Source organism: Aedes albopictus, chromosome 1 (assembly GCF_035046485.1).
Source record: "Aedes albopictus strain Foshan chromosome 1, AalbF5, whole genome shotgun sequence".
In the NCBI taxonomy this organism is placed as follows: domain Eukaryota; kingdom Metazoa; phylum Arthropoda; class Insecta; order Diptera; family Culicidae; genus Aedes; species Aedes albopictus.
This window is the reverse complement of record NC_085136.1, coordinates 189,596,838-189,623,509: the sequence shown is the minus strand read 5'-3', so window position 1 is coordinate 189,623,509 and position 26,672 is coordinate 189,596,838. Positions and strand designations below refer to the sequence as shown.

Genomic DNA, 26,672 nt, shown 5'->3' with positions numbered 1-26,672 from the left:
AGAAACCAATGATTTGATGCAGAACAATATAAATAATCGTGGCTCGAAAGCTGTATGGACTATTGCTGACGAAATTCATTGGATGTGTTTTGATGGCGTGAAATATCTAACGATTTTTGAAATAAAACTGAATCTACTCAAAAGTTTTTTTTTTTGTAATCATAGAATCACATCTATAGTTCCATAATCTATATGGTTTTCAGTGTTTTAACCATGAAAACTATCTTATTTTAGGCTTATTATGAGGAGTTAGCCTTATGACTGTTAATTTCCGACTGCTGTGAGGGAAAACTGCTAATAATTCCAAAAATAATCTAGGTTTCGATATGAATTAAGTAAGGCCACTTGAATTGGGGAATTGTAGATCCAAAAAACGATCCCAGGAAATATTTTTTCATAAAAAATTACTTTGAGTAAAATTTTGTTTCTAATATTGCGTGAATGGACAATAAGGCCATAAGTTTATTATGGTCTTGTGAATCATATTTGTCAAGAGTTTAATGTCGTAACTTGTTTTTTTTTTCAATTTCTTATCGTAATAGGCTGTTTTACCTCACGCAAATCTGACAGGAAAAGGCCTACTTTCCCACACGTAATTAACAGTGCTGTAATGATTTATTACAGCACTGATTTGCGTTGCGTAATGAACCATTACAGCACTGTTTTCAGTTTTGGTAAACTTCTTGATGTTTTCTGGACGCAGTTTTGAAAAATTGTGACAACTGCACAGATAGGTTATACTGTGATCAGATTTTCTTAAACATTTACTATGAACATCAGTGTGCAGTTTGATGAAAAAGTTTTGTTGAAAACTATCCTCAAGGGTAATTTATGAAATTGCAAAACACGTTGTACGCAACTCGGTGCAGAACTCGATTTTTCCAGCACTCGTCGTAATTATCCAACTCGGCAAGCCTCGTTGGATAAATGTACGACTCGTGCTGTAAAAATCGTCGGGTCAGTCGGTTTCCACGGTAAGGCGATGGAAGTGCGAGTGAAAAATCCGGGATCAGAATCGCGCTACAATATTCGTTGGTCAGTCGGTTTTCTCGGTAGAGCCATGCAAGCGATAGTGTGGAATGCGGAATCAGATTAGTTTGAGAATTTTCGAATGGCTGACAATTTTCAGGTAAGAGTGATGGAAGTGCGAGTGAAAAATCCGGGTTCAGAATTGCGTTACAATAATCGTAGATCAGTCGGTTTCCACGGTAGGGCGATGGAAACGCGAGCACGAAATCCGGGATCAGTGGTCATCGTGATCAAATAAATCATAATCGTGATGAAGCCCGCGACGTGTATGACAACTAGTGGATCATATCACCTAACAGAGGTAGCTCCTAGATCCACACCTTACCCTACCCTACTAACCACCATTCCTTCCCGTGACAACTGTGGGGATGCTGTGGATTCCACGGTTTCTAGTAGCAACGGTTGTCGAACTAACATTCCTTCCCTTTCCTGATGACCGTAAGGACGTGGCCAGCGCCGTTATTGACTTTAAATAGCTGAACTCTCAAATTGTGCACATTGAGAATTGTTAGCTAGTCCCAAGCTTTCACATTCATTGGCTCTCTGTGCAACTTCGATTGTTCTGGTCAATCACGGAGTAGCAACTACGATGTGTACGGTTATCTTTGCTTTGCTTTTGCTTTGCTTTGACTCGTGCTGTAAAAATCGTCATTCTGCACCTTGTTGCGTAAACTGCTATTGAGCATATCTTTGATGAATATAATTTTGTTTCTTGTGGAAAATTCAGCCCGTAAGCTGTGAAATTTGCAAATGTTGATGAGCATTGGTTTGTGCAAAATAAAATGGCATGTATTCCACAATCAGGTCAAAAATTAATCTTGAAGAAAAAAAACTGAATTTTTCGTATTTTTCCTACAAAATACAATAAATAAGCTTCATTTGCTTCTTACAACATGTTTTTCTAGGTTAAACCGTTTTTGATCTGCAGCCGGTTGAAAGTGTACCGATTCTAAAGTGCGCAGGCTTTACTGGGGTCTAAGCTCAGTTAGCAATGGCCCTACCAACGGAAGAGCAACTTTGCGCAGTTACACTTGAAGATGGCTGGAGGCAAGAATGGGAACACTCACTTGCAAAGAGTTACATTCGCTTGCTGTTTTCTCAGCTCAGAAGCTTGCAATCAAGAAACGATGTATGGATGACTTTTGCCTTGTAGTTTTGTGTAAAAGTTTGCCGAATAGAGTAAGGGTCGCACACGCGTACCAAAGTCGTGAGGGAGCTGCGAAGGCAACTCTCCACGAGGTGAATGTAAATTACACTCACCTCGTGGAGAGTCGCTTTTACAGCTATGTCACAACTTTAGTATGCGTGTCCGACCCTTACTCTATTCGGCAAACTTTTAGACAAAACCACAACGCAAAAGTCGCCCATACATCATTTGTTGATTGCAAGCTTCTGAGCTGAGAAAACAGCAAGTGAGTGTAACTCGTTGCAAGTGAGTGTTCCCATCCCTGGCTGGAGGGACATCCGATCCACCATAGGCAGAACCTCGTCTGCAGAACTAGGCGTCGCGACTCCGAATCACAGAAACGACTGAGCGATTCCAAGCAACACCATCAAAATTAAGGAAATTTTTTAATTCATAATTTTTTATTGAACTGAAACTTTGCACAGTTTGGAACTGAAATCTAAATCTCCATTTTTCGATATTAAATTTTTATTTTGAATCACGACTAACTTTTCATAAGGGGGTATGTAAAAATGGTTCAAACATATTCAAAACTCTGCACAGCAAAAATGGTTCGTTCGATTGCTATGAATTTTTCAGCAAAGTTAGATCACTAAATGGTGATTCCTAAGAAAATATACACTGTGAAAAAAAATCTTTTTAACATGCAAAAAAATCATTTTTGTCACAAAAACTCAAATATCTCAAAACTCTATCTTTTTACCAAAACTAATAAACAAAAACCCAGATTAATCCACCTAGTGGTGATAGTTCCTTTCTCGTCGAATATGTACTCATAAACTTTTCTTCGACGTTAGCCAAAATGTTCCTGAATCCTGAAAACACTTTACACTAGCAACAATTTTAACAAAGCCATCATCGATTTTCGAAACTTATTGATGATGCATATTCCGATGTTATGTTCAACAACAAAACAGAGCAGAAAAGATCAGAGCTCTCAGTTGACTGCTTGACCACATTAACTCTAGTCGTGTATTGGGGTCATTGTGACCTCATTCCATCCACTACGGCAGCGGGGTGAGCGTCAGCTAATGCTTGAAGAAGGTTAACTTTATTCACAAATCACAGATAACTTTGTGATCTTCGCCAATGTTTATTTCAGCACACTTTTGGCTATATTTTATTATCATTGGTAACACGATTCATGTAAAATTTGACCTTCCTACGAGGAAAATGCAGAAAATGTAAATTTTCCATTCAAATTTCAATCGCAATGAGAAGAGTGAGGGCTCATTTATTTTGTTAACCTTTATCATTTCGCTGTTTGATGTGCAGCTTGCATGGGTTTGGTTAAATTTTACGTTTGACTACTTCCGGCGGGACACCTGAAACTGATTTCGGTTGTCACAAATATGGTCTTAGACTATGTTTTGTCAACTGTTCATCACGTGACCTGAAAAGCCGGAAATTGATGTGATTTGAGGCTATTTTCTTGCTAACCGTTCGGCAAAATTTAAAAAATGCCGCGATTTTATGTATCGCATGCATGGTTTTGGTTCACTTCTATCAAATCACACCCGCAACCGGTTCCGAACTACTGTGGCCTGAGACTATTTTCTTGTTGACTGTTCATAAGATTATCAAAAACGCCGCTATGGTTTAGTTCCTTTCTATATTTTACCACTTCCGACACGTTACTCGTCTTGTTACCAGTTCTGGAACACTACCGGTTCTCCCAAATATGATCTGAGATTATTTGTTGGTTAACCGTTTATCTTGTTACTGAATAAGTCATCGATATGTCGCATGTATTGGTTCTCTTTTACATTTGATCATTTCTGGCGGGACACCCGTAATCAGTTCCGTAACACACTGATAGGGCTTGCGTCTATTTTCTTGCAACTGTTCATCATGTTACCTAAAAAGCCGTGATTTGAGGTATCGCATGCATGGGTTTGGTGTCACTTCCGGCCCGGAACCGGTTGCGAAACACTACCGATAGTCACTTAAATAGTCTGAGCCTATTTGCTTGCTACAGTTTATTAGGTGACAGTCCATAGGGGCTGTCCATAAACCACGTGGTCATGAGGGGGGGGGGGGTTCGGCCAATGACCATTTTGTATGGACGAATAAAAAATTTTGTATGGACTAATAACCACGCGGGGGGGGGGGGGGTTGAGAAGTCCCAGAAAAATGACCACGTGGTTTATGGACAGCCCCATAATGTGGTCTTAGCCTACTTCCTCAATAACCGGTCATCAAGTTGTCGAAAAAGTCGTTATTTGATTTGCCGCATGCAAGAGTTTTGTCAACTTTTATATACGGCCACTTCCGGCGGAACACCCGGAACCGGTTCTGAAACACTACCGGTTCATATAAGGTCTGAGACTGTTTTCTTGCTAACTGCTCATCAGGTTATCGAAAATGCCGTAGTTTGATGTGCCGCATGCATGGGTTTGGATCACTTTTATATATGAACTTCCAGCGGGACATGCGGAACCGGTTCCGATACACTGCCGGTTCAGATATGGTCTGAGTCTTTTTTTATGCCAACTGTTCGCGCCAACGCGAAGGAATACCCGTGAATATTTTGCCCCTAGTTTCCCTATCACACACCCCGTCGTCCACGCCGTCCAACTGTCCATCCAACGACAACGTGAACGAACATGCACGCAAGGATCGACCCTCGCATGTACAGCGGGTCCGCCGCCGACGACGACGACCGAACCAATCAACAGCCTGTTCGCAAGGAATTTTCCTCCAACACAATCACCACGCTAAATATGTATCCTTCTCCTCTCCTTCCACTTCATTCATCCCGTACGCTCCTCGACAAGAAGAGCCAACATTCAACCGCCGATGAGAAAGGTCCATTTTCAACCATGAACGAAAACAGTTTAGAATCACCCCCGACTAGTACGAAACCAACCGAATACCGAAATACAGTAGTTTAGTTTAGTTAAGTGAAAACCCCGTCTTTTTCTTGTGCCAGTGGAAGCAGGGGTCTTACAGTCCACCCTTGAATCGAACTATCGGTCCCGAATCCGTTCACCCCGCAAAATCCCCGTTCCACGACGGAACACCAACCTTTCATTGGGTTAACAAAAAAAAACCCGGATTAATCCACCTAGTGGTGATAGTGCCTTTCTCGTCAAATATGTACTCATGATCTTTCTGTCGATGTAAGTCGTAGTCCTGAATCCTGTGAATACTTTATTTATAAAAACAAGAATTTTATCCAAGCCATCGTCGAGTTAGGAAACTTATTGATTGCACATATTCCGCCGTTATGTTCAATGTAAAGCAAGAACTGAAAAATATCAGACCTCTTAGTGATTGTGCGATATTTGCCAGAAAACCGTTCGCCAGAAAACCATTCGCCAGAATGACAAACGCCAGAAAACCATTTGCCAGAAAGTACCATTTGCCAGAATACTATTTGCCCGAAAGTACCATTTGCCAGAATGTACCAATCCCCAGAATTTAATATTAAATATTAAGTTGTACCAATCCCCAGAATTTAATATTAAATATTAAGTTCTGGGGATTGGTACATTCTGGCAAAGGGTACTTTCGGGCAAATAGAAATTTTCTCTGTTTTCTAAGAATTAATTGAAACTAAAGATGTGATTGTGAGAATTTGGTGGATATAATTCAGTCCATTTAAATAAAAAAATGTCATAAGTTTCAATCGTTTACAATAATTCAATATTTTCACTGCTAGGACACAGAGAACAGACATCCAAGTCCAGTTCCGAAACTGTGTAAGGAATTTAACGGCCATTTGAAATCGGCAACACAAGTGGCAATAGCGTGGCGCTGCAATCGGTTAATTTCCCATTCTAATTTAATTCACCACTTGAAATGTTTCAATTCACCACTGACTGTGGCAATTTGGTGTTTGGTGGCGTTAGTGTTGTCATCGTGTATTGGTTTGCAACCTTACTCAAGTAAAGATTCAAATCCTTACACAACTTTCCGAATGAAATTTGTTCTAGCCTAGATGTCTGTTCTCTGTGGCTAGGATGATCTCTTGGTTTGTTCCGAGAAAGGACGACTAGGGCTAGAACAACGAAAACAACAGGAAATGATTCACCGGTAGTTCTTGAGCAAAGAGAAAATCGATGAAGAGAAATCGATCATAGCAGATACGCCTGTATGATACTAAGCGCGAGACTTCGATGTAACTAGGCTATAAGTGCATATGTCCACAAATATCTGGTATGGTCAAAATACTGCTGACCGAAGTCCATTAGGCCGAATGTTCAATAGGTAGAATGGTGATCACGAATCGCAATTCAGTGATTATGGAACAGGAATTGGAACGGTTTCTTAAATTTGTTCGGTTTTCCAATAATTAGCTGATACTTATACAATATTAATATTGCCTTATTGTTTTACTGCAATCAGCAATTTATGCCAAAAACTAGTCTTACGATGAAACTAGAAAGAACAGCCTATGTTCAAAAGAAGGCAAAATTCACCAGTTGAACATCAACGGTTTCGGTGCAAAAAACTATTTTTCTACAATGAAACTATTCTCTCTAGTTCAAATAGTGAATCTTTCCTTCTTCTGAACACAGGCTGTTCTTTCTAGTTTCATCTAGTCTAGTTTTTGGCATAAATTGTTGATTATATTAGAATCGTAAAGCAATATTGATATTGCGGAACAAATAGTTAAATTATTGAAAAAAAAAAATAACAGATCTTAAACCCGTATATTGTTCCTATATTTAAAAGAAGGAAAGATTCATGGGTAAAATTCAGTAGCTCTAACTTCAACAATTGTTTTGACAGCATAAAAGAAGAAAACGAAAAAAAATATGGCCATTCGGCAAAATAACTTTTTGACTCAATGACATTCGACCCAATGGCCTTCAGCCGAATGCCCTTACACCATTGATAGTAAGATTCTATAACAGTAGCCGGAGCGCCATTAGATAAGCCCAAATATGTTAAGCTCACATGTTACAATCACCGTTATAAGGGAATATATTGGTTAGAAATGGCGCACATAAACTAAGAAGTTCATCTAGAAAGAACAGCAGATGATTAAAAGAAGGAATAAACTGCTGGAAATATTAGAATCAATTTCCTCAAGAACAAGCTTTTTAGGCCATATATTCGGCCTAATGGTACATTCAAGCTTGTGATATTGGGGGTACTGGCTTTCGGGCAGTGACAGTCAGGCTAATGGTATAGGTAAAACCGTCACTTAAGTTATTATTTCTGTGTATTTTACTTGTTGCTTCTATAAGGTTTTTGTGTATGGTATTCGATTGACTTCAGTGTGTGATCAACAATTCCGGGTAATTTTGCTGTTTGGCACCAAAATTATTATGTAAAGTGATCATGTTATTTTTATTGTCAAAAATAAGCTTTAAAATTACTATCAATTGAAAGAAGGGAATCTTTGAAAAATGTTAGTTAAGCCAAAAATTCCATATCAGTAAAAGCTGGAAAGAACATCCTACGTGTTGAAGAAAGGAAAATTCTTCTATTGATCAAATTCCATCAAAATAATATTTGATCAATTGGATCCACATCCTGATCAACTTGTCCACAAAACAAATTTGTGGAAATGTTCTGGCTGTTGTTCGCAATAAAATATTAAATAACGTAAGAGATTTAATGTATTGTAAAGTTTGAAAGGTTTGAGTTCACATCAATTTATTGTTTCAGAGTGATTTGCCCTTCTTCAAACTATAGGCTTTTCTTTAAAAGTTACTCTAAAATTATTTAATGTTTGCTCTTACATCAGTTCCAATAATTTATTTAACTTTCGCATATAAATCTGAACAAAATTAAAATTTTACATTTTTACAATCGTTATTGTGGGCTAATCGGTCCAAAACAAATAAAAAACACGATTTATTTTTTCAATAAGAATGCTTTAAATTATCATTAGATTGCGACCACTTCTGAATTGAGAATTTCGGAAAATTTCTGGGAAATGGTACTTTCTGGAGAATGGTACATTCTGGCAAATGGTTTTCTGGGAAATGGTTCTTTCTGGCAAACGATTTTCTGGGAAATGGTATTTTCTGGCAAATGTCATTCTGGCCAGTGGCATTCTGGCGAATGGTTTTCTGGCAAATATCGCACAATCCTCTTAGTTGATTGCTTCATCACTATTACTATTACTGGAGGCTGATCAATACCAAGACGATAATAACAAGTTAAAATATAACTTTTTTCAAAACCAAAAATCACTTTACAGTCTTCGATACATTTTTATCCTGCATTCTGAAAAAATTGCGTTGACTGATTTCAGATCATCACCGACGTTTTGTTCCAGGTATGGGACCTTCTTCAGGGTCTAAAATTTATTGCAAATTGGCACAAACATATTCAATATTATACATACATTTTTTAACAAAACATTTAACAGAATTAACAACTCACTCGATACAACAATTAACCTGTCAAAGAACTTTTTAGAAAGCAAAAAATTTCGGGTCGTAAAGGGTCACGCTGTCTGCTACACTTCTGGGCCATCCGTTATGATTTTGCAAACTTTCCATAAAACTTGACCAAAAAATTTAAGCAAGTGGAATGTTTCGTACTAAATCCAATTCAAATTGGAACCATATCACAGAGCGCGAGGAGCATCCAGTCGGATCAAAATTTTGTGCAGTAATCTTAGACGCAAAAGGGGATTGAAAAACTTGTTCGAGGTTGATGCAATTAAATTTAACCTTCCGTAACTCGCGCGGTTGACTACCTGCGTCAGCACCGCGCTAATGCTGAGTACAAAAAGCGAGATTTTGTCATCGTGTTGTACAAAATACAACAGCGCGATCGCTCGAGGGTTAAATTTTCCCATGCAACCCCGATTGTACTGATTTGATGAGTCTGCTTCAGTTTTGTTAAGATTTTGTCAGTTTTATCAAGATTATTTTTACTGTTTTTTTTATCACTTTCTGTGAGATACCTGGAACCGGTTCCAAGACAGTACATACATATTATCTTAAATATGGGCTGAGGTTGGTTTTTTGCTAACTGTTCAATAGGTTTTCTAAATAGCCTCGAATTGATGTGTCGCATGCATAGATTTGATACATTTTACATTTTGGTCATTCTGGCGGGACATACACAACCGATTCTGGAACACTACCGGTAGTCTCTGATGTGATCTGAGGCTATTTTCTTGTAAACCATTCATCACAATATTGAAAAAACCGTGATTAAATGTGTCGCATGCATGGGTTTGGTTAACTTTTATACATGGCCACTTCCGACGGGACATCCGGAACTGGTTCCGAAACACTATCGGTAGTCTCTGCTGTAATCCAAGGCCATTTTTCTGCTTACCGTTCATCAGGTTATCGAAAAAGCCGCTATTTGATGTGTCGCATGCATGGGTTTGGTTCATATTTGACCACTTCCGGCGGGGCACCCGGAACCGGTTCCGGAACAATACCGATAGTATCTGCTGGATCTAAGGCTATTTTCCTGCTCACTGTTCATCAGGTTATCGTAAAAGCCGATATTTGATGTGTCGCATGCATGGGTTTGGTCCCATCTACATGACCACTTCCGGCGGGGCACACGGAACCGGTTCCGGAATACTACTGGTTTTCCCAAATATGGTCTGAAACCATTTTCTTGATAACTGTTCATCAGGTTATCTAAAGAGCCGCGATTTGATGTGCCGCATGCATGGATTTCGTTCACTTGCATATTTGACCACTTCCGGTGGGGCACCCGGAACCGGTTCCGGAACACTACCGGTAGTACCTACTGGATCTAAGGCTACTTTCCTGCTCACTGTTCATCAGGTTATCGTAAAAGCCGCTATTTGATGTGTCGCAAGCATGGATTTGGCTCACTTTTATATTTTGCCACTTCCGGCGGGACATCCGGAACGGATTCCGGAACACTACCGGTTCAGATATGGCTTGAGACTATTTTCCTGCTTACCGTTCATCAGGTTATCTAAAAAGCCGCAGTCTGATGTGTCGCATGCATGGTTTTGTAGCATTTTCATATCTGGCCCCTTCCTGTGGTACCGGTCCGGAACACCTAAATGGCCATAACTCCGGAACGGCTGGACCGATCCAAACCATTTTCAATAGGAAACAATGGGACCAGATTCCCCGTCGAATGAACCGTCGGTCATTAAAATCGGTTCAGGTTTACTGCCAAAAAGTGATGTGAGTTTTTTTGTACACACACATACACACATACACACACACATACATACACACACACATACATACACACAGACATCACCTCAATTCGTCGAGCTGAGTTGATTGGTATATGTGACTGGACCCTCCGGGCCTTCTATCGAAAAGTCATTTTTGGAGTGAACATATAGCCTTTCCAGTACACTTAGTGTACGAGAAAGGCAAAAACGCGCTTTGATATATCGCATGCATGGATTTGGTTCACTTTTATATTTGGCCACTTCCTGCGGGACTCCCGGAACCGGTTCCGGAACACTACCGGTTAATATATGGTCTGAGACTGTTTTCTTGCTGACTGTTCATCAGGTTATCCAAAATGCCGCAATTTGATGTGTCGCATGCAGGGCTTTGGTTCACTTTTATATTTGGCCACTTCCGGCGGGACTCCCGGAACCGGTTCCGGAACACTACCGGTTCAGATATGGTCTGAGACTGTTTTCTTGCTGACTGTTCATCAGGTTATCCAAAATGCCGCAATTTGATGTATCGCATGCATGGATTTGGTTCACTTTTATATTTGGCCACTTCCGGCGGGACTCCCGGAACCGGTTCCGGAACACTACCGGTTCTGATATGGTCTGAGACTGTTTTCTTGCTGATTGTTCATCAGGTTATCCGAAATGCCGCAATTTAATGTGTCGCATGCATGGATTTGGTTCACTTTCATATTTTAACACTTCCGGTGGGACCCCCGGAACCGGTTCCGGAACACTATCTGTTCAGATATGGTCTGAGACTGTTTTCTTGCTAACTGTTCATCAGGTTGTCCAAAATGCCGCAGTTTGATGTGTCGCATGTATGTGTTTGTTACATTTTTATGTATGGCCCCTTCCAAGGGTACTGGTACGGAACACCTAAATGGCCATAACTCCGGAACGGCTGGACCGATCCGAACCATTTTCAATAGGAAACAATGGGACCAGATTCCACGTCGAATGAACTGTCGGTCATTAAAATCGGATGAGGTTTACTGCCAAAAAGTGATGTGAGTTTTTTGTACACACACATACAGACACACACACGCACACACATACACACACTTGGGGCTGCAGGGACCGGAGTCCAGGGGCTTGACGAACCCCCCCTCTGCGAGTCGGGTGGGAGCTTAGGAATTATTTCTTAAGCGAAAAAACTCCATACATCCGTATGGATTACCACCTTTGGCACTTCTCTCGAGAAGTGACCGAGCTCCTCCCAGTTAGCTCAAGCAGAGGATGCCTAGGATGTGGTGGGGGTTCAACAGTGGGCTCTGTTGGATCTCCATAAAAAGCCACACATCCGTAAGCAACTCCGTACAAGCGACCTGGTACCGCTTTCAAAGTGCCTTAGCCCAACAATTGGAGTGCCAACCGGCACATCAGGATCGATGCCAGTAACATCCTGATTATGGTATACTGGTGAAGGCGTATTACAACGGACATGTTACGAATCATGGATAGGATGGCGATGTTGGGCTGACAGGCGTGTCATTCTGCTCCCTGAGTAAGGAAGGGTGATACCGACTTGAAACGGCGAGTGGGCTCATGGCGCGACTGCCTCCGTCCCGGTAAAACCTTGGCAGGCCTCCGGATACGTTCGAAATCTGTCCATCAACTCTGATGGGTACGTAGGTTCGGATGAATCATTCCCGATCTATGCTGATCTGGCACTGAACCCGGCCCCCATAAGGGTCCGTGTCAACCCTAGCATGGCCTCACTGCCTGCAGGCATAGACGCTTGCAGGCATAGATAACCATGGGATCACGAAGGCGACTACGTACGGCGGATGGAGATAGCGGCTCGGAGGGGGGACCCTGAAGAATGGAAGAAGATAAAAGTCAAAGCGAAGTAGGAGCGGCAAATCCGTTTGTCAGAAGGGGTTTAACGCGGACACCACCGCCGCAAACCCAACAGGTGCAAGCGCAGCTCGAACAAGAGCAGGAGCAACAGCAGCAGCTACATCGGCAGCAGCAGCAGCAGCAACAGCAGCAGCAGCAGCAGCAACAGCAGCAGCAGCAACAGCAGCAGCAGCAGCAACAACTGCAGTTCAGTGTGTGGACAAAACCACCAAAACAACCGAGGGTGGAGGTAGCCAAAAAGCTAGTGGACGAGTTTCACGAGTATGTCGACAAGAGAAGCAACGTCCACAAAGACATCAAGGCGTTGGTGATCAAGATCCAAGGCGCTCTTGGATCGGCTGTAAAGGAGTGGAAACACGTAGTTCAGAGAGCAGAAGCAGCGGAGAAGGAGTTGTCAGTGGCCAAGACTGCCATTGAAGCAAGTCGCGCGGCGGAAGCGCGAAGGGCAGAAGTCAACACGGTTGCGAATGAAGTAAACGTAGCGAGAAGTATTCCCCCAAGGATGCAGACCACGCCTTACTTCACACCGAAGAGGCAAAGGGCATCGCCTGGAGATGCTAGGCCAGGTGGCTCCAAGAAGCACAAGGAAGCTAGTGTCACTGAAGTCCAGCCGACTCTCGAAGCAACTGACGAGGTAAACAGCCATAGTTCTTGGCAGGTCGTCGGTAGAAAGAAGGGAAAAGCGAAGAAGAAAACCAGACCCGAAAAACCTAAATTGGTCAGGAGGAAGAATAAGGGCGAGGCTCTTATCGTTAAAGCAAGCGGCGACTCGTACGTGGAGGTCTTACGTGCCATGAGGACAAATCCGAACCTCAACGAGCTAGGAGCAGACGTGAAGAAGATCAAGCGTACCCGCAACGGAGAGATGATCCTCTTGTTGAATAAGGAACCAAAAGCTAGCAGCGTTTCTTACAAAGAGCTAACCGAGAAAGCTTTGGGCAACATGGTGGAAGTGATAGCCTTGTGTCCGGAGGCGACTATTACGTGTAAAGACCTGGATGAGATCACGTCGGAGGAAGATATAAGGCTTGCTTTGAAAGAGCAATGTGAGCTGGGAGAAGTCCGGATGTCCATCCGCATACGAAATGGACCTTCCGGTACCAAGGTGGCAGCGATTAAACTACCGATTGATGCTGCCAACAAGGTGCTGAGGATAGGAATCGTGAGAGTAGGCTGGTCCGAGTGCCCACTGAGTGTCTCTGAACCTGAAGTGTGCTTCAGGTGTCAAGAGTTCGGGCACATCGCACGGTACTGTAAAGGGCCGGATAGAAGTAATCTATGCAGAAGGTGTGGAGAAGAAGGTCACAAAGCGCAGGGCTGCAGCAAGCCTCCGAAATGCCTGATTTGCGCAAACACGAAGGATAGCAGCAACTACGCTACAGGAGGCACGAAATGCGCGGCCTTCAAACGAGCGAGTACAACGAAACCCCAGTGGAGATAGTACAAGTAAACCTCAACCACTGTGATACAGCCCAACAGTTGTTGTGGCAATCAGTTGCGGAACACAAGTGCGATGTCGCTATTATCTCTGAGCCCTACCGTATTCCACCAGGAAATGGGAACTGGACGTCAGACAGAGCTAAAACAACAGCGATATGGACAGTGGGAAAATACCCCTTGCAAGAAGTGGTGTATACCGCAGATGAAGGCTTCGTGATCGCCAAAATTAATGGCGTTTTCATCTGCAGCTGCTATGCACCTCCAAGATGGACAATAGAGCAGTTTAACCAGATGCTGGACAAGCTAACTGAAGAGCTAACGGATCGTAGACCTGCTGTTATAGCCGGTGACTTCAATGCTTGGGCGATCGAATGGGGCAGCCGCCTTACAAGTCCAAGAGGGAGCAACCTCCTAGAGGCGCTTGCCAAGTTGAACGTCGATCTTGCCAACGAAGGTACTATCAGCACCTACCGTAGGGAAGGTCGAGAATCCATAATAGACGTTACTTTCTGCAGCCCTGGACTGATCAGAAATTGGAGAGTGCACGAGGGATATACCCACAGCGACCATCAAGCAATCCGATATCGCATTGGGCGCGATCCACAGGTGGTATCAGGCGGAGCGCAGGTAAATGAGCGGAGGTGGAAAATCGCGAATTTTAACAAAGACGTGTTCGCGGAAGCGCTGCGGCTGGAAGCTGTAGTTAACCCCAGCGTGGACGAGCTGATTGCGCTACTACCACGCGCGTGCGATGCAACCATGCCGAGAGAGGGCAAGCCAAGACACAGTCGGCCCCCAGCTTATTGGTGGAACTCGAAGATCGCCGACCTACGAGCGAACTGTCACCGAGCTCGGAGGAGAATGCAGAGAGCCCGCAACGACGCTGAAAGAGCAGTTCGCAGGCCAGCTTATACGGCAGCTAGAGCTGCACTTAACAGAGAAATCAAGCTCAGCAAAAAGGCATGTCTAGAAGAGCTTTGTCGGAACGCCAATTCTAATCCGTGGGGAGACGCCTACAGAGTAGCCATGGCGAAAATAAGGGGACCAGCTGTACCACCGGAAAGGTGTCCGGAGAAGATGAAAGCTATCGTAGACGCGCTATTTCCGCAGCACGAACTGACGGGTTGGCCACCCACACCGTACGGTGCTCAGGAGGATCAGGAAGCGGAAGCTCGAATAACCAACGAGGAGCTGATAACAATAGCAAAAGCTCTTAAAACAAAGAAGGCTCCGGGACCAGACGGTATCCCGAACGTAGCGGTGCGAACAGCAATCCTAATGAACCCGGAACTATTTAGGATTACGTTTCAAAGGTGTATCAATGATGGCAACTTCCCCGACATATGGAAGCGCCAAAATCTTGTGCTACTGCCGAAACCAGGGAAGCCTCCTGGAGATCCTTCAGCATACAGGCCAATCTGCCTGTTGGATACTGTCGGCAAAGTGCTGGAAAGAGTGATCCTCAACAGGCTCACAAAATACACGGAAGGAGAGCACGGCCTGTCCGATATGCAGTTTGGCTTCCGGAGGGGTAGATCCACTGTCGATGCCATCCGAACGGTCGTGGAAGCAATGCAGACGGCGCAAAATCAAAAGAGAAGAGGTAACCGCTACTGCGGAGTGATCACGCTGGACGTGAAAAATTCGTTCAACAGTGCTAGTTGGGTTGCAATCGCCGATGCGCTGCACAAACTGAGAGTTCCCGAGTACCTCTGTAGCATTATGAGCAGCTATTTTCAGAATCGGACATTAATCTACGATACTGACAACGGGAGAAGAAGTAAAACCATAACAGCGGGAGTTCCCCAGGGATCCATTCTCGGTCCGACTCTCTGGAATGCTATGTATGACGAAGTACTGAAGCTGCGCCTCCCCTGGGGCGTGAAGATTATCGGTTTCGCGGACGACGTGGCGCTCCTAGTGATCGGTGAATCATTGGAGGAAGTAGAAGTGCTCGCCACGGAGGCGATAGATGTTGTCGAAAACTGGATGCGTGGGAAAAAGCTGGCCCTAGCTCATCACAAGACCGAGATGGTTTTGATAAGCAACCGAAAGGCGGTACAACAGGCGAGAATTTCGGTCGGAGAGTGCATCATCGAATCGAAGCGGAATGTGAGACACCTGGGAGTTATGTTAGACGATAGGCTAAACTTTAATAGTCACGTCGACTACGCGTGTGAAAGGGCTGCAAAGGTGATTTCGGCACTATCTCGGATCATGCCCAACAACTCAGCGATCAGCAGTAGCAAGAAGCGACTACTGGCAAGTGTGTCCACATCGCTGCTCCGATACGCAGCGCCTGTGTGGGTGACGGCACTACAGACAAGGAGGAACAGATCTGATTGAATGGCCATGCGAGTATGCAGTGCGTACCGTACAATTTCGTCAGAAGCAGTCTACGTGATAGCCGGAACTATTCCCATAGATCTTCTACTCGAGGAAGAAAACGAGTGCTATAGAGATAGAGGCATATCAGGAGTCCGAAGAAGAGCCCGAGCTGACACCGTAAGAAAGTGGCAACAGCAGTGGGATAACGCTGAAAACGGTAGATGGACCCATCGGCTCATTCCGAACGTTTCAACAAATATACTATATTAACAATATAGGTCACTTCGTGTTTTCACATACAACGACATGGAGACGCCGTTTACGAATGATTACAGCACCACCTGTTGTCAGAAAAAGTCAATAATTGTATTTTGATCAATTTTTGTTTACCGTGCAAGGTGACATTTCTCGAAAAAAAGATGTTAGGGGTGTCAAAGTTTTTTGTTCCCAAATAATCGATTAATAAATAATCGATTTACAATATAAACAAACAAAATAATATTTCATTAGACGACATCTACGAATACATCTGTAGACGAATTTGAATGCTCCCTCATTGTAACGTCACCGAAATCGTTTCACTTCGAAATTTAAAATTTTCACCCTCAAAATTAACTTATATTTTGCCCTGGTGGTTGCTATTTTCCTTTGACAATGGCTTAAATTATCATCTTTCTTAATGTCCACGCTGACATACATACATCGGATTGGATAGCTTACAAAAAATCCGGAAGATCACCAACCAAGTGCACGTCAAATTTCTTGTGGCAGAGTGCAAGACATTGAATCCAAGGGTGAACAAGCTAATGGACCGATGCACGAACTTAATAATTTCAACGTTTGAGCGTTCCGTCACAGACAAACAGACGTAACACTCTGATAATTCTCATCGTACACCGATTTACCGGTCTTTTTCAAAATTTGATAGTTGGCCAACTGCCCAACCGTGGCGCTCGCATAGTTTTTGTTCGAGTTTGACGTTTGCTCACTACCGCCACCTAGTTGGTGGTCGGCCAAACTTAGTCCTTTTAGCATTGGGCGAATATGTTTCCGTGACTATGATTTGAATCGAAAAATGTTCGAAGTGTTACGTCTGTTTGTCTGTGGTTCCGTGTTTACAAAAAATGAGTTCCGGGCCGGACCTGAGAATAGAACCCGCCAAATTTATTTTCGATTAATTTCGTTGTTCTTCCGGAGTAAACAGTGAGTTTTTTCGAATACTAATTGTTTTATTCCGGACTAATCGGTTTTGTTGTTGGATGTGTGAACATTGTGCTGACAAAGATTGGACATTTACACGATCGTCGCGAAATCCTTGCAAAGCTCATTATTTTTAAATATACAGTCATGGGCTTCTGGGTGAACTTCAGTTAGTAAAAATATTCTGGCAAATTCGCCTGCTGCAGTGATAATCCTCCATAAATTTAGTCTGGCATTCCTTCAGAAGTTCTTTCTGAATTCTTCTGATTTTCTAACGGAAGTTCCTTCTCAGTTTTCTCTATTCCGTTGCTAACCGTCGTTAACCGCGTCTAACTGCACCTGCGACTCATGAGTTACTGCAGTTAGAAATTGTTAGAAACGGATATATGTATACGGATTTTCCGATTAGAAAAGGATATGTCATTCTCCTTGGTTTCCTTCTAGAGTTTTTTTTTCTGAGATTCATTCAGGAGCTCTTTTTGAAATTCCTTCAGGTGAGCCTTTAGAGATTGATTTAAAGTTTTTTTTCTTGAATTTCTCCAGAGGTTCGACTGACATTACTGACATTACTCCAGCAATTTCTTCTGATGTTTCTTCAAGAATTACTTCTATAGGAATCTTCAAGAATTCTCTTCTAGGATTCGTCAAAAAGTTCCTTATAGGATTTCCTTATAGGAGTTTCTTGGAGTCTTTCTTGGATTCCTGCAGGAGCTCCTTCAACGATTCCCTCAGGCGTTTTTTTTTACGAATACCTCCCGGAGTTCCTTCTGGAATTCCTCCAAAATTTTCTAAGAACGACCAGGAGTTGTTTCAAGGATTTATCCAAAGGTTCCTTCAAAAATTCCTCCTTCTGGGAATTTCAACCAGGATTTCAACCAGTATTCTCCCAAAAGTTCCTTCTGGAATTCACTCCGTCCTTTAGGAATTTCCACCGAGTGAAGATTTGGGATTTTTCAAGGAATTTCTCCGGAATTCCGAAGTGACTTTGTAAAACTCCAACGCGATTTTATATGAACAATTTAAAAAATATTTTTCGAGGGATCTTTCCAGGATTCCTTTAGAAGTTCCCTCTTTGATATATCAGAAATCCTCCGGGAACTATTTTCATGATTCCTTCCGAGATTTCTATACATTTGGAATGTCTTCAGAAGTATTTTTTTTTTTTCGGGATTCCCAGAAGGAATAAGTGAAGACTAGATTTGTAGTAATGAGTTGGTTTGTTGTATGGTGAGATGCTAAACTCTCCGTTTCTGCATTGAAACGGTGCAAACTCATGGGTAATATGATTCTTAGCCTAGGTTGATGCTGCTTGAGTAAAGCTTTGGGGAACTATGTTGTTGAAGTTGCAATAAATGAGAATACAACAACACAGTTACACAAAGATTTGCACAAAGAAGCATCAAATCACACAAGCAGTCATAAAACCCTTCCTTTTTTGTTACCATTATTGCAGTTACCATTTTATTGCAGGAACGGAGAATTTACTTTCTCATTATATAAAAATTCAGCTTATTACTACAAATCTAGTATTTCACTGACTGCGTTTTTTTTTCTTGGAGATATGTAATCCCAGATAAAAAAAAAATGTTGGAGGATGGAGGAGGAACGCTGGAACGCTTTCCCTAAGCAATCCCGAAAGGAGTTCCTAAAATAATTCCAGAATAATTTCTAGGAGGAATCCCCCAAGAGCTTCTGGAGGAATCTTGGAGAAAAAAAAAATCCAGGGTGCAATTCTTAACCGTAGTGTGGCCAGCAAAAAAACACCCGTAGAAGGCCGGCAGGGTACCCGGGTACCCACGAAATGGGAATGATCATATCTCAGCGATTTTTCCACCGATTTTAAAAGTTTTTGCCTCATTCAACTCAGAAACTCATTATCTATCGAGATTGTATTTGGTTGGACCGGTCCGATCACCATAGGTACTGGAAAATCCGGATTTACGGATCCATGTTTTTATACAATACAATATACGGGATTTTCGTTAGGTTAGTAGCAATTTCGGTACCAAGCATCGTAAAATTGCTTTGGCATATTGTATCTGACCGGCCTGGAATGCGTTGACTTTGAAACTGTGATTTCGGAACACGCTTCCCGTGGGGCCATGATTGACCATAAACACTTTAAGGTATCCTAGCCTTAACAATGTGGGTTTCATTCAATATGGTATAAGGACATGCTCCCAAAAATATGGATTTTCCGAAAACCACGGTAATTAGATCGGTCTAACCGAATATTTTCCCGATAGATTATGAGTTTCTGAGTTGAATGAGCTAAAAATTTCCAAAATCGATGAAAAATTGACGGAGATATGATAATTTCTATTTCGTTGGTACCCGGGTACCCTGCTGGCCTTTCACGTAATAAAAAAATGCAGGAGCCCCTCCCCCTGCCCCTCCTCACTTTAAAATTCGGCAAATATACTATATTAACAATATAGGTCACTCTTACGATTTTTTGGCGACACCTTTTTAGTGAATGTGGCGCCACCAAGCGTCAGAAGAGGTACTACTACACACTAAATGCATGCGCTATCCGAATGACGTTTATTTTGTCGAACTGTCATTGCATGGTGGGGATGCCCATTTCTTCTGAATTAATCGATTAAACATTAATCGATTTTTTTCAACTACGCAAATTAGAACAAATTTAATTCTCTCTTCTTGAACAATTTCTGGCGTATATTATCGTCGCACCACCAAATCGAAGTCGCGACTAGCGCGACATGCGAAGTTGCAGATGAGAAGTAAATTTGAACCGATAAACGTTCATAATGGGAGGTATGCACTTCAAACGGAATCGCTCAAGTAGTTTTCGTTCAATGCATTATTTTTCCGTGACCGGAATGGTCAAGAAATTTAACACAGCAAGCCCCATTTGATTTGACGTTTCGTTTCAGCTCCGTACTAGGATCCGGAATAAAGCGACGCTTTATTATTTCTTGAGCGATTCCTTGCCTGAATTTTCCACGCATCGAGATAGGCCAAGACATTTCTTGCGATCAGCGTACTAACCATTCAGTCAGAGACTAAAACACAGACGACCCAAAGCGAACTTTCCTTTAGCGAGTTATGAACGGTATTTTCTCCGGAAATTACACAAGAATTTTCTTGTGGGATCTCTTTAACACTTATGTGGCCGGCAGGGTACCCGGGTACCTTTTTCAATTTCAAATCTCGATATTGTAATGGTTATTGAGACTATGATGTTGGAACTCTATTAGATCTTAGAACTCGTGAATATACATCTATTAATGGGGTTGACCGAATTTTAAAGTGAGGAGGGGCAGGGGGAGGGGCTCCTGCATTTTTTTTATTACGTGAAAGGCCAGCAGGGTACCCGGGTACCAACGAAATAGAAATTATCATATCTCCGTCAATTTTTCATCGATTTTGGAAATTTTTAGCTCATTCAACTCAGAAACTCATAATCTATCGGGAAAATATTCGGTTAGACCGATCTAATCACCGTGGTTTTCGGAAAATCCATATTTTTGGGAGCATGTCCTTATACCATATTGAATGAAACCCACATTGTTAAGGCTAGCATACCTTAAAGTGTTTATGGTCAATCATGGCCCCACGGGAAGCGTGTTCCGAAATCACAGTTTCAAAGTCAACGCATTCCAGGCCGGTCAGATACAATATGCCAAAGCAATTTTACGATGCTTGGTACCGAAATTGCTACTAACCTACCGAAAATCCCGTATATTGTATTGTATAAAAACATGGATCCGTAAATCCGGATTTTCCAGTACCTATGGTGATAGGGCCCATATAGCCGAGGCGGTAAACGCACGGGTATTCAGCATGACCATGCTGAGGGTGACGGGTTCGATTCCCGGTCGGTCCAGGATCTTTTCGTAAAGGAAATTTCTTTGACTTCCTTGGGCATAGAGTATCTTCGTGCCTGCCACACGATATACGCATGCAAAATGGTCATTGGCAGAGGAAGCTCTCAGTTAATAACTGTGGAAGTGCTCATAGAACACTAAGCTGAGAAGCAGGCTTTGTCCTAATGAGGACGTTACGCCAAGAAGAAGAAGAAGAAGAAGGTGATCGGACCGGTCCAACCAAATACAATCTCGATAGATAATGAGTTTCTGAGTTGAATGAGGCAAAAACTTTTAAAATCGGTGGAAAAATCGCTGAGATATGATCATTCCCATTTCGTGGGTACCCGGGTACCCTGCCGGCCTTCTACGGGTGTTTTTTTTGCTGGCCACACTACGGTTAAGAATTGCACCCTGGATTTTTTTTTCTCCAAGATTCCTCCAGAAGCTCTTGGGGGATTCCTCCTAGAAATTATTCTGGAATTATTTTAGGAACTCCTTTCGGGATTGCTTAGGGAAAGCGTTCCAGCGTTCCTCCTCCATCCTCCAACATTTTTTTTTTATCTGGGATTACATATCTCCAAGAAAAAAAAAACGCAGTCAGTGAAATACTAGATTTGGTAACTGCAATAATGGTAACAAAAAAGGAAGGGTTTTATGACTGCTTGTGTGATTTGATGCTTCTTTGTGCAAATCTTTGTGTAACTGTGTTGTTGTATTCTCATTTATTGCAACTTCAACAACATAGTTCCCCAAAGCTTTACTCAAGCAGCATCAACCTAGGCTAAGAATCATATTACCCATGAGTTTGCACCGTTTCAATGCAGAAACGGAGAGTTTAGCATCTCACCATACAACAAACCAACTCATTACTACAAATCTAGTCTTCACTTATTCCTTCTGGGAATCCCGAAAAAAAAAATACTTCTGAAGACATTCCAAATGTATAGAAATCTCGGAAGGAATCATGAAAATAGTTCCCGGAGGATTTCTGATACATCAAAGAGGGAACTTCTAAAGGAATCCTGGAAAGATCCCTCGAAAAATATTTTTTAAATTGTTCATATAAAATCGCGTTGGAGTTTTACAAAGTCACTTCGGAATTCCGAAGAAATTCCTTGAAAAATCCCAAATCTTCACTAGGTGGAAATTCCTAAAGGACGGAGTGAATTCCAGAAGGAACTTTTGGGAGAATACTGGTTGAAATCCTGGTTGAAATTCCCAGAAGGAGGAATTTTTGAAGGAACCTTTGGATAAATCCTTGAAACAACTCCTGGTCGTTCTTAGAAAATTTTGGAGGAATTCCAGAAGGAACTCCGGGAGGTATTCGTAAAAAAAAAAACGCCTGAGGGAATCGTTGAAGGAGCTCCTGCAGGAATCCAAGAAAGACTCCAAGAAACTCCTATAAGGAAATCCTATAAGGAACTTTTTGACGAATCCTAGAAGAGAATTCTTGAAGATTCCTATAGAAGTAATTCTTGAAGAAACATCAGAAGAAATTGCTGGAGTAATGTCAGTAGGAACTCATGGGGGTCCCTCGAAGGAACCTCTGGAGAAATTCAAGAAAAAAAACTTTAAATCAATCTCTAAAGGCTCACCTGAAGGAATTTCAAAAAGAGCTCCTGAATGAATCTCAGAAAAAAAAAACTCTAGAAGGAAACCAAGGAGAATGACATATCCTTTTCTAATCGGAAAATCCGTATACATATATCCGTTTCTAACAATTTCTAACTGCAGTAACTCATGAGTCGCAGGTGCAGTTAGACGCGGTTAACGACGGTTAGCAACCGAATAGAGAAAACTGAGAAGGAACTTCCGTTAGAAAATCAGAAGAATTCAGAAAGAACTTCTGAAGGAATGCCAGACTAAATTTATGGAGGATTATCACTGCAGCAGGCGAATTTGCTAGAATATTTTTACTAACTGAAGTTCACCCAGAAGCCCATGACTGTATATTTAAAAATAATGAGCTTTGCAAGGATTTCGCGACGATCGTGTAAATGTCCAATCTTTGTCAGCACAATGTTCACACATCCAACAACAAAACCGATTAGTCCGGAATAAAACAATTAGTATTCGAATAAACTCACTGTTTACTCCGGAAGAACAACGAAATTAATCGAAAATAAATTTGGCGGGTTCTATTCTCAGGTCCGGCCCGAAACTCATTTTTTGTAAACACGGAACCACAGACAAACAGACGTAACACTTCGAACATTTTTCGATTCAAATCATAGTCACGGAAACATATTCGCCCAATGCTAAAAGGACTAAGTTTGGCCGACCACCAACTAGGTGGCGGTAGTGAGCAAACGTCAAACTCGAACAAAAACTATGCGAGCGCCACGGTTGGGCAGTTGGCCAACTATCAAATTTTGAAAAAGACCGGTAAATCGGTGTACGATGAGAATTATCAGAGTGTTACGTCTGTTTGTCTGTGACGGAACGCTCAAACGTTGAAATTATTAAGTTCGTGCATCGGTCCATTAGCTTGTTCACCCTTGGATTCAATGTCTTGCACTCTGCCACAAGAAATTTGACGTGCACTTGGTTGGTGATCTTCCGGATTTTTTGTAAGCTATCCAATCCGATGTATGTATGTCAGCGTGGACATTAAGAAAGATGATAATTTAAGCCATTGTCAAAGGAAAATAGCAACCACCAGGGCAAAATATAAGTTAATTTTGAGGGTGAAAATTTTAAATTTCGAAGTGAAACGATTTCGGTGACGTTACAATGAGGGAGCATTCAAATTCGTCTACAGATGTATTCGTAGATGTCGTCTAATGAAATATTATTTTGTTTGTTTATATTGTAAATCGATTATTTATTAATCGATTATTTGGGAACAAAAAACTTTGACACCCCTAACATCTTTTTTCGAGAAATGTCACCTTGCACGGTAAACAAAAATTGATCAAAATACAATTATTGACTTTTTCTGACAACAGGTGGTGCTGTAATCATTCGTAAACGGCGTCTCCATGTCGTTGTATGTGAAAACACGAAGTGACCTATATTGTTAATATAGTATATTTGAATTCGGTCAACCCCATTAATAGATGTATATTCACGAGTTCTAAGATCTAATAGAGTTCCAACATCATAGTCTCAATAACCATTAAAATATCGAGATTTGAAATTGAAAAAGGTACCCGGGTACCCTGCCGGCCACATAAGTGTTAAAGAGATCCCACAAGAAAATTCTTGTGTAATTTCCGGAGAAAATACCGTTCATAACTCGCTAAAGGAAAGTTCGCTTTGGGTCGTCTGTGTTTTAGTCTCTGACTGAATGGTTAGTACGCTGATCGCAAGAAATGTCTTGGCCCATCTCGATGCGTGGAAAATTCAGGCAAGGAATCGCTCAAGAAATAATAAAGCGTCGCTTTATTCCGGATCCTAGTACGGAGCTGAAACGAAACGTCAAATCAAATGGGGCTTGCTGTGTTAAATTTCTTGACCATTCCGGTCACGGAAAAATTATGCATTGAACGAAAACTACTTGAGCGATTCCGTTTGAAGTGCATACCTCCCATTATGAACGTTTATCGGTTCAAATTTACTTCTCATCTGCAACTTCGCATGTCGCGCTAGTCGCGACTTCGATTTGGTGGTGCGACGATAATATACGCCAGAAATTGTTCAAGAAGAGAGAATTAAATTTGTTCTAATTTGCGTAGTTGAAAAAAATCGATTAATTTTTAATCGATTAATTCAGAAGAAATGGGCATCCCCACCATGCAATGACAGTTCGACAAAATAAACGTCATTCGGATAGCGCATGCATTTAGTGTGTAGTAGTACCTCTTCTGACGCTTGGTGGCGCCACATTCACTAAAAAGGTGTCGCCAAAAAATCGTAAGAGTGACCTATATTGTTAATATAGTATATTTGGTTTCAACCTGGTTGGATAGGAAACACGGGGAGGTCAACTTTCACCTGACACAGTTCTTGTCAGGCCACGGATGTTTCCGGAAGTACCTGCATCGATTCGGGCACGCAGAGTCCCCACTTTGCCCAGCATGCCCGAGTAATGAGGAGACACCAGAGCACGTGCTTTTCCACTGTCCCAGATTCAGGGCAGCACGAGACGGGATGTTAGCGGAGAGTATCACAAGCCTTAGCCCCGACAACATTGTAGAACGAATGTGTCGGGAAGAAAGCACCTGGAATACGGTGAACAGGGCTGTGGGACAGATCCTGTCGTCACTGCAGCGGAAATGGCGTGAAGACCAAAGGGCATCGGATCGCGATCGGAGTAGGCTAGATCCACCGTCGGGGACTAGTCCGAGTAGTCGTAACGCTCTGGTCTTGGGTCGTCGGGGCGCCGGTGAACCGGAAGCCACCCTCCAACCGGAATCATCGAACCGACCTCGGCACCTGACTGGTCGGGATCAAACCACCGTGTTCGGGAGAACTTCCATCGCCGGGGAACTCTCCGTCGGAGTAGGCTAGCTCCACCGCCGGGGACTAGGACGAGTATGTCGCGAGAAGCACCAGTGAATGGTCGTCGGGGCGCCTGTGAACCGGAAGTCACCCTCCAACCAGAATCGCAAGACCGACCTCGGCACCGATCTGGGAAGTATCGGTTCGGAAGATCTTCCATCGCCGGGGAACTCTTCGTCGGAGTAGGATAGATTCACCGCCGGGGACTATCTGAGTAATCAGCGCCCGTGGAAAACCACTGGTTCGGGTCGTCGGAGCGCCAGCGTACCGGAAGCCATCCTCCAACCGGAATCGCCGGACCGACTTCGACACCCTGCCAATCAACATCGAAGGAATACGCAACGCGAACAACGGTTTCGGGAGATATTCTACCGCCGGAGAACTCTCCGTCGGAGTAAGCTAGCTCCACCGCCGGGGACTACGCTGAGTCGCAAGAAACTACGTCGAATCAACCGGGTTCGAGTCGTCGGGGCGCCAGCGAACCGGAAGCCACCCTCCAACCGGAGTCGCCGGACCGACCTCGGCACTCAACCGGTTCGCCCAGGAAAAGGTCAACGAACGCAGCGAGAAAGCCACCCGAAGTAGAATAGCCACCCTCCAACTGGCATTGCCGAACTGACCTCGGCATTCCACTGGTCAACTTGGAGAGCAGCAGCAGTATGTCAAAGCTCACGAGAGCGCAGCAGTTAAAGCTACGTGATTAAGATAAAGCTCATGAGAGCGCAGCAGTTATGTCGGAGATAAAGTCAGCGATCTAGCGCGACTAGCTATGCCTGATAACAAGTGAAGTGCATGAGCACAGCCCCCCCGAAGTAGTCGCTTCTAGTGGAATCCGGGGGAAGCAGGCACTGTAGACCTTGGTGGAGGTTAGAGGCGTAGGGTTCAGAGTTCTCTTCTCTGTTGTGAGTCCCTCACGAACTGGCACGCGATGGACGAAATCGGTAGCACTGGTCATGCTTATCGAACGCGTGTCGGGAAGGCATAAAGGCTTTACCACCAAGAAAAAAAAAAAAAAAAAAAAAAAAAAAAAAAAAAAACACATACACACACACAGACATCACCTCAATTCGTCGAACTGAGTTGATTGGTATATGTGACTTGACCCTCCGAGCATTCTATCAAAATGTCGTTTTTGGAGTGAACATATAGCCTTTCCAGTACACTTAGTGTACGAGAAAGGCAAAAAGTTATAACATTTCAAACATTTCACAATTCTCACTTTTGGTATTTTTTTCTGTGTAAA

The 26,672-nt window shown here is 42.7% G+C and overlaps 1 protein-coding gene and 2 long non-coding RNA genes across 7 annotated transcripts in view; 1 reads left to right on the top strand and 2 right to left on the bottom strand.

The window, feature by feature from the left end:
• Positions 1 to 26,672, bottom strand: part of LOC115257156 (uncharacterized) — a 771,557-nt gene that overhangs the window by 546,864 nt on the left and 198,021 nt on the right. The window lies entirely within an intron of this gene.
• The window catches only part of LOC115254541 (uncharacterized), a 142,240-nt gene that overhangs the window by 101,020 nt on the left and 14,548 nt on the right, over positions 1 to 26,672 (bottom strand). The window lies entirely within an intron of this gene.
• LOC134285399 (uncharacterized) overlaps positions 20,862 to 26,672 on the top strand; it is a 401,391-nt gene continuing 395,580 nt past the window's right edge. The window contains exon 1 of the long non-coding RNA XR_009996345.1: positions 20,862 to 21,205. This is a non-coding gene — a long non-coding RNA (uncharacterized LOC134285399). The remainder of the gene's footprint in view (positions 21,206 to 26,672) is intronic.